The sequence below is a fragment of the Protopterus annectens genome, chromosome 6.part0 (genome assembly GCF_019279795.1).
Source record: "Protopterus annectens isolate FY-2018-M chromosome 6.part0, PAN1.0, whole genome shotgun sequence".
Taxonomy (NCBI): Eukaryota; Metazoa; Chordata; order Ceratodontiformes; family Protopteridae; genus Protopterus; species Protopterus annectens.
In genome coordinates, this window is record NC_056737.1 from 1,771,785,214 (window position 1) to 1,771,800,308 (window position 15,095).

Consider the following 15,095-nt stretch of genomic DNA (forward strand, 5'->3'; position numbering starts at 1 on the left):
GTAAAACAGTCAAATGTTCAATCCAGCTAATGTGCACGTTTCATAAACAGTGACACCAATGTCTGTTGCGTATTCATAATTTGTACTGAAAATGGGAAACAAATAATGCAACATGTCATAATAAAAGTACTGTGCACAAAAACATGTTCTAGATAGAAATGTTACAAGCAGCCCACAACTCACACCTCCCCAGTAGCTCAGTCTGATAAAGACTAGGCCTGTAGTTCAATTGCACACACACCACTGTTCGAATCCAGAGTCGGCCACTAACATCTCAGTCTGGTTCTACAGTTCTAAACTGCAATCTGAATAGAAAAAAATAATGTACTGCAACACAAGCATTTTCCATACAGGGTGCACAGGTAAAGAAATCTGAATAGAAATAGTAGTATGATGTGTATAACTATGAAAGGTGGACAATTGTTGTGTTGATCAGCCCCAGTCATACAGATAGATGCAAGCTAGACATCCACACAATGCAGTCTAGCCCAGACAAGCCCCTCAATTGTCACGCTGTCATGGATAGTTTCCCCAGTTGCCAAGAAACCTGCACACAGAGAATGTCACAGTAGATGTATGTGAAAGACACAACACACACTCCAGGGCCTGCAACTAATATGTGGATTTGAAATATGTGTAGAAACAGCAATGTAATGTGCACACAGTTCATCTGCACAGGCCCACAGGTAAAGAAATTGGTACAGAAACAGGTCTGATATGTATAACTAAAATATGGGTACAATTGCTCTGTTGATATCTACGGCTGTTGGTGTGCTGTAGCAGCCCCATGGCCCAGGTAGAGTGTAAGTGTGATCAGAATGTAGAGTAGTGAATAGTAATGTACTGACAAATATACTTGATAGCAGTTGTCAATTGAATCTGATCCCTTCCCCCACCACTCAACTGATCCAACCATCACACTGAAACCACCATGGGTATGTTCCTAAACAAACATCTACTGTTGGGACCATTGTTCCATTTGGTTTATCATTGTTTAAACTGTGTGCATATTGCCTGTTGAATAATCATCTTATTGCCTGCCTGACATACCACTAACTGGTATGCTGTTGCAACCCTGAATGCCATTCCATATATGCATGGGTTCTGTTTGCTATGGCACTGTTATAATTGCACTGTTTTGGGTAAATGGGAATATCAATGCATGCTATTTTGACTAATGTTGTGATGTGTTGTGCATGACTAACCTATATTCATTGTTAATTTCCACCCCATAGCACATATGTGAAGGCAGATCCCAGCAGATACGCCTCTCCCATCCCACCTGGCCAAAGCACCAGGTCCCAGCACATCTGGGACCCAACCCAGACCTCCCTCATTTGCTGGTCCTGCACCACCCTCAGGTAGAACCACTGCAGGGGATGGGGCTTACCCCCCCTGCAAGTGGGCACGGTGAGGACGTTGTCACCTGGGATGAGGTCTGTGGCATGGTGCACAGTGTCATCCAGATGGAACTGGATGACCACCTGTGCCAGGTGGAGGGCAGGCTGTCACAGCTAGAGGGGCAGGTGGCCCCTCCAGCCCAGCCCCATCACAGCTACTTTTGGGTCTGTGAATGAGTAGTGGTGACTGCCATTGAATGGGGAAATCAGTGCCACTACTACCATCTGGGGGGCTCATGAGCCTCAGATTCCCAACCATCCTCCCTGTCAAGGTGTTTACCCCCCATGTGTCATTCACAGCCCCTGTTTGCTTTCTTCTCTACCTTGTCTTTCTACAAATGCAACCTCTCCTACCAAATCTCCCTCACCACACTTACAAATAATCCTTCCTTAACACCCCACTCTCACCTTAAAAAAAGGGGGGCATCTGTCCTACAAAGAAATCACATCCCATACATAGCTATGCATTTCCCCCAGAGAAATGTACCTATCATACAATCTAACCCTACCAATCATCCATATTATATTATGGCCACACACCTCCCCGTATGGTGTGAGGCTCCAAATTCTAAACTGGCCACATTGAAAGCAGCTGTTGCTGCCAAAGAAATGTAGAGCTATGGTCCTTTCCTACACCTGTCCTGCACATCCCTACTTGTTTCTCCTCTTGTTTGTCCACCTGCTTGCCCCAATTTCACCACTTTCCTATCTCCCTTTTTTCTTTTCTTTATTTGAAATTAGCATGAGTTTAAGCAGCCATAACCGGCCAAAAGCAAAGCTAAGCTCACCTAAGCATCGCTTAGCTCTGCGCAAACATGCTTAAAACCGCTTTAAATTGAATTAATCACTCTGTCTCCAACAGCCCCTGTTCTGCCCAGCTACAAAACATCAGCCCTTGCAAGTCACAAACCCAGGGCACTGCACAATGTAGCCCAAGTGATTTACCACTAAGCCATGTCAGATGTAAACAAATCTGATGTTTTCTCAAACATATCATCCAGCACAGTCATTCAACAGTAGGAGAAATGTATATATATATATATATATATATATATATATATATATATATATATATATATATGATATGGTTTACTATCATAAATTCGAAAATCAGAACAAAACATGTCTGCATTTTCAAATTTATACATCGGAAATGAACATTTTCGAATTTTCCTAATGTCGAAAACAGCTGTGTATTGTCGGAAATGTCTCTCGTGACATTTTCGGCAATACACAGCACTCCCACCCGTCCCGTAACTACCTACCTAACTAGCCTAAACACACAGTTATGCAGGGGGGCAAGCCCCCCTGCACCCTCCCTGTGGGGGGCTGCACCCCCACACCCCCCCAACTTAATATTCCAACTCTGAGATTGCACTACAGTGAGGAAAGGGATGTATTTCCCTAACCGCACTGCACCGCAATCCCCTCACATGAGCAAACGTTAGAATTGCGAATGCACAGTCCATTCACAATGGTAACGTTTGCTCACATCACCTGCCGAACTATGAAGTATTCGAACATCTGATGTTCGAATACTTCATAGCCATGCAAGTGCACGTTGGCATTGTGATAGTAAACCATATGATATATATATATATATATATATATATATATATATATATATATATATATATATATAGATAGATAGATAGATATGTACATATATAAAAGAAAACAACAAATAAATATATGACCAAAGGCACTGTTAATGGGGGTGAGGGGGCCCAAATTAAGTACCTCTTGTAATTATTGATATCATCCCCTCCTCCACAGCTGAACAGATCTGCCTTGCAACACAATAGCCAACACTTGCAAGTCTCATACCCAGGACCTACACAACATAGCCAAAACAAGTTAACAGTAATCCATCTCAGTTGTATGATGTCAGGATGATATCAATAACATATCATGCAGAACAATCTGTCTACCATAGGGAATGAACAATGTGGAAGCATTAAACATTCCAATGATACATACACACACACACACACACACACACACACACACACACACACACACACACACACACACATATATATATATATATATATATATATATATATATATATATATATACACACACACACACACACACACACACACACACACACACACACACACACACATATACATATATTACTACGTATAGATTTGTATAAGAAGATACATATTTACAGGGTGCACAGCATATTGAACAGTCAGTATTCTTACAGCTGCCACCTTTTAAAATGGACAGTGTTTGATTCTCTCATACAAAAGACAATTATTGCATGAAACATATACCCACAGAGAAGCCAAAGGATATGACACCACACACAGGTTTGCATACATAGAAATGTTTATTTGTGTACTATTTCAGTTGTATATGCCATTTCATATAGCAGTTAGGTGTTTGAAAAACATAATAGGTGCATAGGCTCATAGGTAGGTATGAGGCTATCAACCCGAGGGCATTTATAAGCCTAGCCTGTGTGTGTCGGCTTTCGTCACCCCATTGATTAATTAACTGATCCTCTGTCAAGCAGAGCCAATGAAGTGATCCCTGTTACCCATCCACTCATCAAGGTATCTCTTGAAGAGTGTTAGTGAGAGTCTCTGCCTGATGTAATTTGGATCTGTGTTTCAAAGCATGGGGAGTCTCTGTGACAGGAATCTATCCCTCCAGCATGTTCTATTTATTGTTGTGGTGAGGTTTAGCTCACTAGAGCATGCGGCTCGCAGTGACTTGGATTTCTTTAGGTGGAGCATATCCATCAATAATGAGTTGGACATGGCTTTGTAAGTCAGGCAGAGATCACCTCTGAGTAAGCGATATGCCACTGAGTACAGCCGGAGTTTTTTCAGTCGGGCTACATAGGACATATGTTTGAGGCCAGTAATCCTCTTGGTGAGGTACTTTTGTGGTCTTTCCAGCTGTTGGAAGTGTCTTGTGAGGTACATCCCAAATGGGGCATTGTACTCTATGATGGGTCTAATGAGTGATGAGTTGAGGGACACTATAACCTCTTTATTTCTAGATGCGAGCCCTTTAGTAATTAGATGGGCCACATAGAAGGATTACCTAACTACTTTGGCAATATGATTGTCAAAGAAGAGATTACTATCTACCTGGGTCCCCAGATCTCTTATTACATCTTCTGTATTAAGGGGGCTGCCACCTATGTGGTAATTCATGGGTGTTTTGTTTTTCCCAAATGGGATGACTATGCATTTTTTGGCATTTAGCTTGAGGCCATGACTTTGACACCAGGTGTCCATCTCAGTAAGGCCCTTTTGGAGGATGGCTGTGTCAGCCAGAGAGTCAGTTATGGCTCCCAGTTTGCAATCATCAGCAAACTTGGTTAGCCATAGTCCTCTTGTGTTTGCCTGTACTTCTGAGAAGTATATGCCAAGCAGTAGGGGTTCCAGGACCAAGCCTTGTGGGACACCACTTGTGACTGGTTTAGAGTAGGACCTGGAGCCCGCTATTCTTACCATGTGAGTTCTGTCTGTAAGCCAGTTGGCAACCCATCTCATGATGTAGGGGTTTATGTTCAGGCTGGTGAGTTTTTCTGTAATACCTGAGAGGGGAATGGTGTCAAAAGCCTTGGCGAGGTCAAGGTAGGCTGTGTGAACCACCTTTCCCTCGTCTATGGCCTTGGTGACTGTCTCAAAGAAGTCAGCCAGGTTTAGTAGGCATGATCTGCCCTTAACAAAGCAGAACTGGGTCAGGTCAAGGGTTTGGAGGTTCCCAATGTCTTTGTTAATGAGTTCGATGATGATGCGCCCCATAGCCTTGCAGACCAGGCTAGTCAGGCTTATGGGGCGAGAGTTACCAGTGTCAGTTGTGGCCCCTCCTTTGTGGAGAGGAATAACCGTTGCTGTTGCTGGGCATGTAGCCTGTGGAGAGACTGAGGTTGAACAGAGTGTTTAGGTGGGGGGGGGGGGGGGTTAGCTCGTTCTGTAGCTCGTGCAAGATACAGCCTGGGACACCATCTGGTCCCATTGACACTGTGTTTTTGGCTTGTGAAAGGGCTGTTTTCACCTGTGCGTCTGTGATTTTTGGGACACTACATTTTTCTGGTATTGTTGTGGGCCCTTTTGGAGGTGATAGTGGGGTGAAGTTTGCAATGAATCTATATGCCAGGATGTTGGCAATATCAGTAGGTTCAGTATATTTTGTGCTATTTTGCACTAGTTCAGTGCATATCTGTGAGTTGCCACTTAGATTCTTAACATAGCTAAAGAAGGCCTTGTGGTTATCTTTTGAATCTTTGACTATTTTTCTTTTGAAGTTAGCCTTGGATGATTTCATGAGGGACCTTAGTTTCTTACTGATACAGATCAGGGATGTCTTTCCTTCTTGGGATTTGCTTTTTTTCTGAACTAGTTTTCTCCTTCTGTTGTATAGCCTGTTTATTGCAGGGGTCCAGCAAACTGATTTCCTTCTCATAGAGGAGTGAGTCTTGGTTTTGCTAGTGATGGCACGATCCATGCATCCTTGTAGGTGCTCATAGAGTGCATTTGTAAAGATTTCTGCATCTTGGGCAGCATTATCCTTTAGCGTGGGGGCTGTGAAACTTACCACCTCTGTCTTAAGTAAGGTGAAGTTTGCTTTAGAAAAGTTTTTTACTGCGGTTTCCTTAGTTGGGGGTGGTGGTGGTGGGGTGTGGACATCCAGAGTGATTAGTTTATGGTCTGATCTAAACAGTGACGGGTTGACCTCTGGTGTGGAACACCTGTCGCCCATGTTGGTGATGACCAGGTCCAATATGTTTTCACCTCTGGTAGAGGAGTTTACCAGCTGATCCAGGGCATTTGAGTTGATGAATTCAAGGAAGTGCTGGGCCTGGGAATTTGTACTAGAGTAGTTTTCCCAGTGAATGGTAGGGTAATTGAAATCGCCCAATATCAGGGTGTTCGGTAGAACCTTCATGTTTTCCAGTGTCTCCAGAAAGGTGGAGTGGTGGTCCTGGGTCATGGAGGGTGATCTGTAGCAGGCCACAATTTGCATTGCAGATTTGTCTGATGTTAGTTGCACATGGATGATCTCAGCGGTATCATGCTGTGCCACTAACCTGGAGGTGTAGGTATCCTTGATGAATATGGATACACCCCCTCCTTTTGTATTTCAGTCCGTGTTCTGTGGCCGAAATGTGTGGTATGAGTTGTAGCCCGGTAGTGCTGGGGTGCTCTCTGGAGCCTTGAACCAGGTTTCAGTTACTGCACAGATGTTGATGTTCTCCATACTGAGGAGTGCTTCGAGTGTGTGCATTTTGAGATTTAAACTCCTGGCGTTGAGTAGCATAAGCCTCAGTTTTTTGCTAATTGTGCTGTTTACGGAAGTGAGTTTGACTTTTGAGCCTTGGCTAAAAAAGGCACTATGGGGGCAGCAAGAGCTTTGGCCAGTATTCAAACGCCTAAGGGTGACAGGTGCAAGCTGTCTCTTGTGAAGCAATGCAGCTTGTCGTGCATGTCATCCCAGGCTGAAAGACACTGGATTCCCTTTGAATGACACCAGAAGCTTAGCCAATTGTTGAAATTGATCATTTTTTCTTTATACTGAGGTATCATTCTTGGTCAGGGCAGGATGTTACTCAGGGTCAGGGTCATACCAGCCTGGGCTGCATGATTAGAGAGCTCTTCCATGTCTCTTTTCATGTAGTCCACGGAGGTAAGTCTCAGGTCATTCACACCAACATGAACAATGACAGAGTCATATTTGTACTTGTTCTGGAGTGACCTGAGTGCTTGTGTTATGTGGTGGATTTTGGCTCCCGTCAGGCAGCTAACAGTAACCTTCTGCTTGTCCAGCCTAGTGAGTGGGACGTCAGTGTGCCTGACTATAGAGTCACCTATTACTAGTGTGTTAGGTATGTTATTTTGCCTTAAGGGCTATGATTGTGCGGCACACTGATTTTGTGTTTTATGTGTTGTCTGGTTTGTGACGGGAAGTGCAGGTTGTTTGGGTATTTGCTTTGAGGTCTCTGATGCTTTTGCAGGTTTTTATTTAGAGCCTCCGAGTATGATTTTGTGTAATTATGTGTATTTTTTGCCAGTGCTGTTTTAGTAGGTCTGTGTGCGGCTGGAGGCGTGATGCAAGTGTTAACCTTCTCCTCTTGACTGTCTGTTCCAGTCTTGCGTGGAGATAGCTTAGCTTCCAGTTTGGCTGTATAACTGCATCTCTCGCATATGTTAGTGTTTTGTGGTAGAAGAAGAGGGTTGTCTGTGTACATGAGGAAGTTGTAACATTGCCTCAGGATACCCAGATTCACCAGCTGGACTGGAGAGTGCACCTGAAGTTGCCCTTTGGTCATGCCTGAATAGTAGGGTGAGCTGCTTAGTCACTTGGTTGGTGAGGGGTGAATAAAGAGCCTTGCTCTGCTGGGCAATCAGTGTCAGGGTATATTAGTGCTTGCTATTAGGTCTGAGCAAGTGCTGGGCTGTAAGATGCTTTTTGAGTGCTTAGGTTGAGAGTTAGACTAGTTTCAAGGGAAAAACTGAAGAGGAGACTTAGTGGAGCCGGGAATAATTTAACAGTAGCTAACTGGCACTGGCCGGTGTGCAAAACAGTACAAACACAGTTTTTATAGTAGTAGGGAAATGAAAGAGATAGAAATTAGCTCAAAATGGCAAATAAACTACTAACGTCTGGGCTGGAACCACTCCTCCAGGGACAGATAGGTTGCTCAAAGCTCCCCTCTCTCACTTCCTTCTATCCAAGTAAGGTATGAGCAACTCAGAAACTAGTATCACAGCCCTGAATTCAGCACTAGCCTGAAAAGTGGACTATACTAGTTTAGAAAGGTGGAAAACAAGGAATTTAGGCAAAAACAGTAAAAATGCACTTAAAACAGCTTTAAATGACTACAAATGATCAGAAAAGACTATCACACTTTAGTGTGTAGCCTACAACAGTTAAACAAATTATTTAAACAAAAAACAACTTTTTAAAAGTGCAGGCAGTTAAATAAGTACCTGTGAAAAAAACAAGCTTTTAAATCGCAATAAGTGCTGGAAAATCTGCGTTTAGGTGGAAAACAGTTAAGTACAGCAAGAAAGTACAGAAAACTGATACTTAACCACTCCAAAGTCTCTCTTCTAAGCTAGAAGGTTTGTATCAGTTTAAGGCTTTCTCATGCTACCCAGTAGGTTAGTTACAGGAAAGATGGGAAACAAGCGCAGATGTGGACTTTTAAACCAGAAAGTTGAAAGAGACGGACTAACTGTCCAAATGGTCAATAAACTACAATTTATAGGCCAAGAACCTCTCCTCTCATGGTAGACAGGCTACCTAGTGCTTACCACTCCCATTGATAAGCTAGGAGGCTTTCTTCCAACACAGAAAGGCTTGCAGAGCTCAGAAGCTTACCAACAGTCCTGGATACAGCAACTCTGTATCTGGACTAGGATAGTTACAGAAAAGGTGGGAAACAAGCGCAAGTGCGGCTTTTAAACCAGAACATTGAAAGAGATGGAAAAAACTGCCCAAATGGCCAATAGCTACAATTTCTGGGCCAGAACCACTCCTCTTGTGGTAGATAGGCTACCTAATGCTTACCACTCCCAATGATAAGCTAGAAGGCTTCCCTCCAACACAGAAAATCTTGGGGGGCTCAGAAGCTTACAAGGAGTCCTGGATACAGCAAATCTGTATCTGGATTAGACTAGTAACAGGAAACAAGAGCAAACACAGACTTTTAAATCAGAAGGTTAAAAGAGATGGAAAAGCTTCCCAAATGGCCAATAAACTATAATTTCTGGGCCAGAAACCACTCCTCCTGTAGAAGATAGGTTACCTAGTGCTTACCACTCCCACTGATAAGCTATAAGGCTTCTCTCCAACACAGAAGGGCTTGGGGAGGGGCTCAGAAGCTTACCAACAGTCCTGGATACAGCAAATCTGTACCTGGACTACACTAGTTATAGGAAAGGCAGTGACCAAACGCAAAACGGGCTTTTAACCAGAAAGTAGAAAGAGATGGAAAAACTGCCCAAACGGCAAATGAACTACAATTTCAGGGCCAAAACCCACTCTTCCCATGGTAGATAGGCTACCTAGTGCTTACCACTCCCTCTGATAAGCTAGAAGGCTTCCCTGCAACACAGAAAGTCTTGGGGGGCTCAGAAGCTTACCAACCATCCTGGATACAGCAAGTCTGTATCTGGACTTGACTAGTTACAGGAAAGGCAGGAAACAAGCTTAGAATTTTTTTTTTTGTTACAGAAAAGCAGCTAAAACAGCAGTAAATACAATTCAAATTGTAGTGCAGGCCAGCACACCCGAGTGTGTAGCAACACTACGGCAAATACAGTTCAAATTAATGCAATTAAATTAACAAATTACTAAAAAACAAGTGCAGAAGGCAGTAAATTAGAAGGCTACTAACAAGCAGTAATAAGTGCACAGTAAGAGCGACTGAACAGATAACAGCATGCAGAAGAGCAACTAAGACAGTTACAGTAAGTGCAGCTGAATAAAATAAATATTTTTTTTTTTTTGAGGGAAGGAACAGAGCAGGATTAAGATGTTACAGGGGTTGTCCTTCCCATATGCTCTCTTTGTACACAGTAGGACTGCCTGAAATCAGAATATGATCTCACTGCACTCATTTGAGTGAGCAAATGAGATGGGCCCAGAAGGAGTATCCAAATACAAATCTACAAGAGGGGCAGGCAATTTCAAAGCCACCAACATTAACACCAAAACAAGGACAGGGAGAGTGGGTGGGGGACTAACTGTAGAGAGACAGCCACAACTTCAGTTGAGTTAATATTCAGTGAAAAACAAATAAATAAATTAAATACAGTACTATATGCAAAAGAGCAGATACAAGTGTACTTAAATTCACTTATACATCCAGCTGATTTCAGGTAGATGTTAGCCAGCCAAAGCTCTGATATTAAGCAGAGATAACTCAAAATGTACCACAAGGCAAGAATAAAAAAACTGAAATGCTGCAAAATAAACCAAACTGGAAAAAGGAAGACGGCAAGATGATAAACCTCAGCAGATGCACCAATTCCAGACACAGTGATGCTAATAAACTGCAAGTTAAAATTTTATTTTAAGCTCAACAATAATAGGCTTTTCGTCAGTGTCCCGCACCAACTTCGTCAGAAAAACAAACAACACATTCCAGCTTACACCTTAATACAAAGCTCATAAATCACATGACTACTTAGCAATTAAGCCAATACATTCACAACACCTGCCCAAACCCTTCCCTGAGGACTCAACCTTACTGAACAAGCAGTAAAAGGAATACCCATACTTTTGTAAGCCATGCTGGAATAGATAAAAAATAGATGAAGAAATTAAAATGGATGCAATCTACAAAAATAAACACAATAAAATTACCTAACCAAACTTCTTAATTTTAAAATACAAGAAATGGGTAACATTCCATTTAAGCTTGGATAATGGTAAGCTTCTAGTTTTAGCTTCCAAATTAATTCCTTTTGTTCTAAAAGTAACGTATCTGGACTCCCCCCCCTATTGGAAGGAACTACCTGATCAATGACTGAAAAAGTAAATTCATGACCCAGGTATTCCTTAACATGCCTGGCAAGTGCATTCTCCATCTTCTCTTTTTTGATGGCATAAAGGTGTTCATAAAGGCGTTCCTGAAGTTTCCTGTCAGTTTTTCCTATATAAAACAATGGGCATGAAGAGCACCTAGCCAAATATACCACATGTGATCTGGCACAGTTAAATCTACCCCTGATGGGGTATTTTGGTCTCCCCAATACTAAAAAAGGTCCCTGCTTTAATAAACCTATAGTATTTAAACATATTGCATTTGTACATCCCCCTAATTGGGCATGGTTCGATTTCATCTGCAGAATACTCTTCAGATTCAACCCCTCCTAAAGACCACCTTGGGTGTAATCTCAAAACGTGAGTTACCTTGAATGTCGAATCGTAAAATACTCCAATTTTTCTTTATGATGGAGGAAATGTCCCCTGCATCAACACTGAAAGTTGTAATAAAACTGCAAAGGTAATTCACATGGACTTGCATATGGGATGGCTCGGGGTTCTGGGGTGCTACATTAATGCCCAAAATTGGTACGTAGAACCCCATTCTTCCTCTTACCGCAAACTTCCTTGACCAATTCTGACATGAGATGGTCCGGATATCCCCTGTTCAAGAAAAGGCCACGAATAAACTTACATTCTTCAAGGAAGTCGCTGAACTTAGACACCATCCTCGCCACCCTCACCAACTGCCCCTTTACTATCGACCTCTTCTGATGGAAGGGGTGACTGCTTTCAAAATGTAAATAACTGTTAGAAAAAGTTACTTTACGATGAATTTTGGCAGTAAAACAGTCAAGAGGGATATCTTTAAATAACTCCACGTCTAAGTAAGAGATCCTCTCCTTAGAAAAATTTAATGTAAATTTCAAAAAACTGGTGGAGGTATTAAAACTATCTAACATTGTCTCAGCCACTTCCCTCTCCCCCTGTAGGATGATAAAAATATCATCCAAGAATCTAGTGTAAAGCAGGGTTTTCTCCTGAATGACAGGATTAGGGAAAACAAACTCTCTCTCCCAGTAAGTCATCACCAGATTGACAATGCTGGCCCCACAAGGAGACCCCATAGGGACCCCTATTAATTGGTGGAACCAACAACTGTTAAAGGAGAAAAAATTACAGGTCAGAATGATGTCCAATAACTCCCTCACCATCAGAATGTCCCCAGCAGGTGCCTGTTTAATGGTCATGATAGCTTCAATCCATTATAATGCTATGGAATGAGGGATTGAAGAGTACAAATCAATAACATCGATTGTCAAGAAATTACTCTCCCCTGTACAAGGAGTACGATTAACCCTCTCAAGAAATGACCAGGAGTTTTTAGAAATGTGGGACTCACTGGACACATACTTTTTCAAAATTGTGTCCACCACCTTCGCCCCAGCGTATGTCACACTGCCCCTTGCACTCACCAATTGGCGCATGGGGGGTCATGCACATTCCTATGAATCTTTGGCTTGCCAAACAGGACAGGTATCTTGGGGTTAGGGGTACAGATATAGTTAAAAACTTCCACATTAATGACTCCATTATTGAACATGTCATTGAAATAAGTACAGACCCTGGTCACACTCTGATTCAACTCATTTTTCGAAACCTCCCTATAGGTTTCAGATGCCAGAATATTTTCCATTCTCTGAATGTAATCTACCTCTTCCATCACTACCAGTCCTCCCCCCTGGTCTGGCTGCATAACCCTCACAGAAGAATTGGTTAACAATTCTAAAAGACACTTCTCATCTTTGCTGATATTATAAGGGACAATTTGTTTACATTTCAATAAATGATGAATGTCTACGTCAAACAGTCATTCAAAAAGACAAAGAGAATGATGTAAAGGGGGATTAAATGTACTTGGAACGTGAAAATCCTTTGGCATCATGACCTGATCACCAAAAATAAGCTGAAAATTAAGATTTCTAATAAAAAGCTTGAGGTCAGTCAAGGTATTGGCCACATCTGTCCTCCTACTGGGTACAAATGTCAAACCCTTAGCCAGGAGATCCACCAATGGTGGGGTAAAAACAAACCCTGAATAGTTGTAAATCTTAAAGTCCTTTCCAGTGTTGGTAACAATCTGACGCAGGCTCATTACTGGGAATACTGTAGAAAAGACACATGAACCTAATTCCTCCTCCTGGTTCTGTATCTCTGCCTCCTTCCCAGAGAGGGTTGATGGGTTGAGGCATTGTCCTGAAAACTTTGGTCCTCGGCTTCTGGTACTAAATCAGATGGTTGGTTCCGATAAGATAAGACAACCGATCACTGTGCCGAGTCTGGTTCTGTTGGACTGAACCACCTGTTCGATAGACATGGCTTTGAATTACTTAATTTGATTTGTAAACATTATAAAGAGGCCATCAGTGTATTGTCTGGGGAGCTTACCGTGCTGGATGAGGCTGTAAGACATGATTCTAACTTTACCAGATATAGATACGATTACGACCGTATTTTCACCAGCATCGATCAGCAATTGCATAAAATGAAAATTAGGAAACTTCAGAGGGACTTGAAGGCTTATAGGGAGGGGGTGGCATATCCCAAACCACCCAGATCCCAAGGCAATTTCTTATCTCCAGCTGCATTTTCCTTCAGTTCTAGGACCAATAGGTCATCATTTTGGAATGAGGTGGATGCTCCTGGTGGTTCAGTCCAACAGAACCAGACTCGGCACAGTGATCAATTGTCTTCTCGGAAACAACCATCTAATTTAGTACCAGAAGCCGAGGACCAAAGTTTTCAGGACAATGCCTCAACCCATCAACCCTCTCCGGGGAGGAGGCAGAGATACAGAACCAGGAGGAGGAATTAGGTTTGCATGTCTTTTCTACAGTATTCCCAGTAATGAGCCCATGTCAGATTGTTACCAACACTAGAAAGGACTTTAAGATTTACAACTATTCAGAGTTTGTTTTTACCCCACCATTGGTGGATTTCCTGGCTAAGGTTTTGACATTTGTACCCAGTAGGAGGGCAGATGTGGCCAATACCTTGACTTGACCTCAAGCTTTTATTAGAAAGCTTAATTTCCAGCTTATATTTGGTGATCAGGTCATGATGCTGAAGGATTTTCATGTTCCAAGTACATTTAATCCCCCTTTACATCATTCTTTTTGTCTTTTTGAATGACTGTGTGACTTAGACATTTGTCATTTATTGAAATGTAAATGAATTGTCCCTTATAATATCAACAAAGATGAGAAGTGTCTTTTAGAATTGTTAACCAATTCTTCTGTGAGGGTTATGCAGCCAGACAAGGGGGGAGGACTGGTAGTTATGGAAGAGGTAGATTACATTCAAAGAATGGAAAATATTCTGGCATCTGAAACCTATAGGGAGGTTTCAAAAAATGAGTTGAATCAGAGTGTGATCAGGGTCTGTACTTATTTCAATGACATGTTCATTAATGGAGTCATTAATGTGGAAGGTTTTAACTATATCTGTACCCCTAACCCCAGGATACCTGTCCTGTTTGGCAATCCGAAGATTCATAAGAATGTGCATGACCCCCCCCCCCCATGCACCAATTGGTGAGTGCAAGGGGCAGTGTGACTTACGCTGGGGTGAAGGTGGTGGACACGATTTTGAAAAAGTATGTATCCAGTGAGTCCCACATTTCTAAAGACTCCTGGTCATTTCTTGAGAGGGTTAATCATACTCCTTGTACAGAGGAGAGTAATTTCTTGACAATCTATGTTATTCATTTGTACTCTTCCATCCCTCATTCCATAGCATTAGAATGGATTGAAGCTATCATGACCATTAAACAGGCACCTGCTGGGGACAGTCTGATGGTGAGGGAGTTATTGGACATCATTCTGACCTGTAATTTTTTCTCCTTTAACAATCGTTGGTTCCATCAATTAATAGGGGTCCCTATGGGGTCTCCTTATGGGGCCAGCGTTGCCAATCTGATGATGACTTACTGGGAGAGAGAGTTTGTTTTCCCTAATCCTATCATTCAGGAGGAAACCCTGCTTTACACTAGATTCTTGGATGATATTTTTATCATCCTACAGGGGGAGAGGGAAGTGGCTGAGACACTGTTAGATAGTTTTAATACCTCCACCAGTTTTTTGAAATTTACATTAAATTCTTCTAAGGAAAGGATCTCTTACTTAGAAATGGAGTTATTTAAGGATATCCCTCTAGGTTGTTTTACTGCC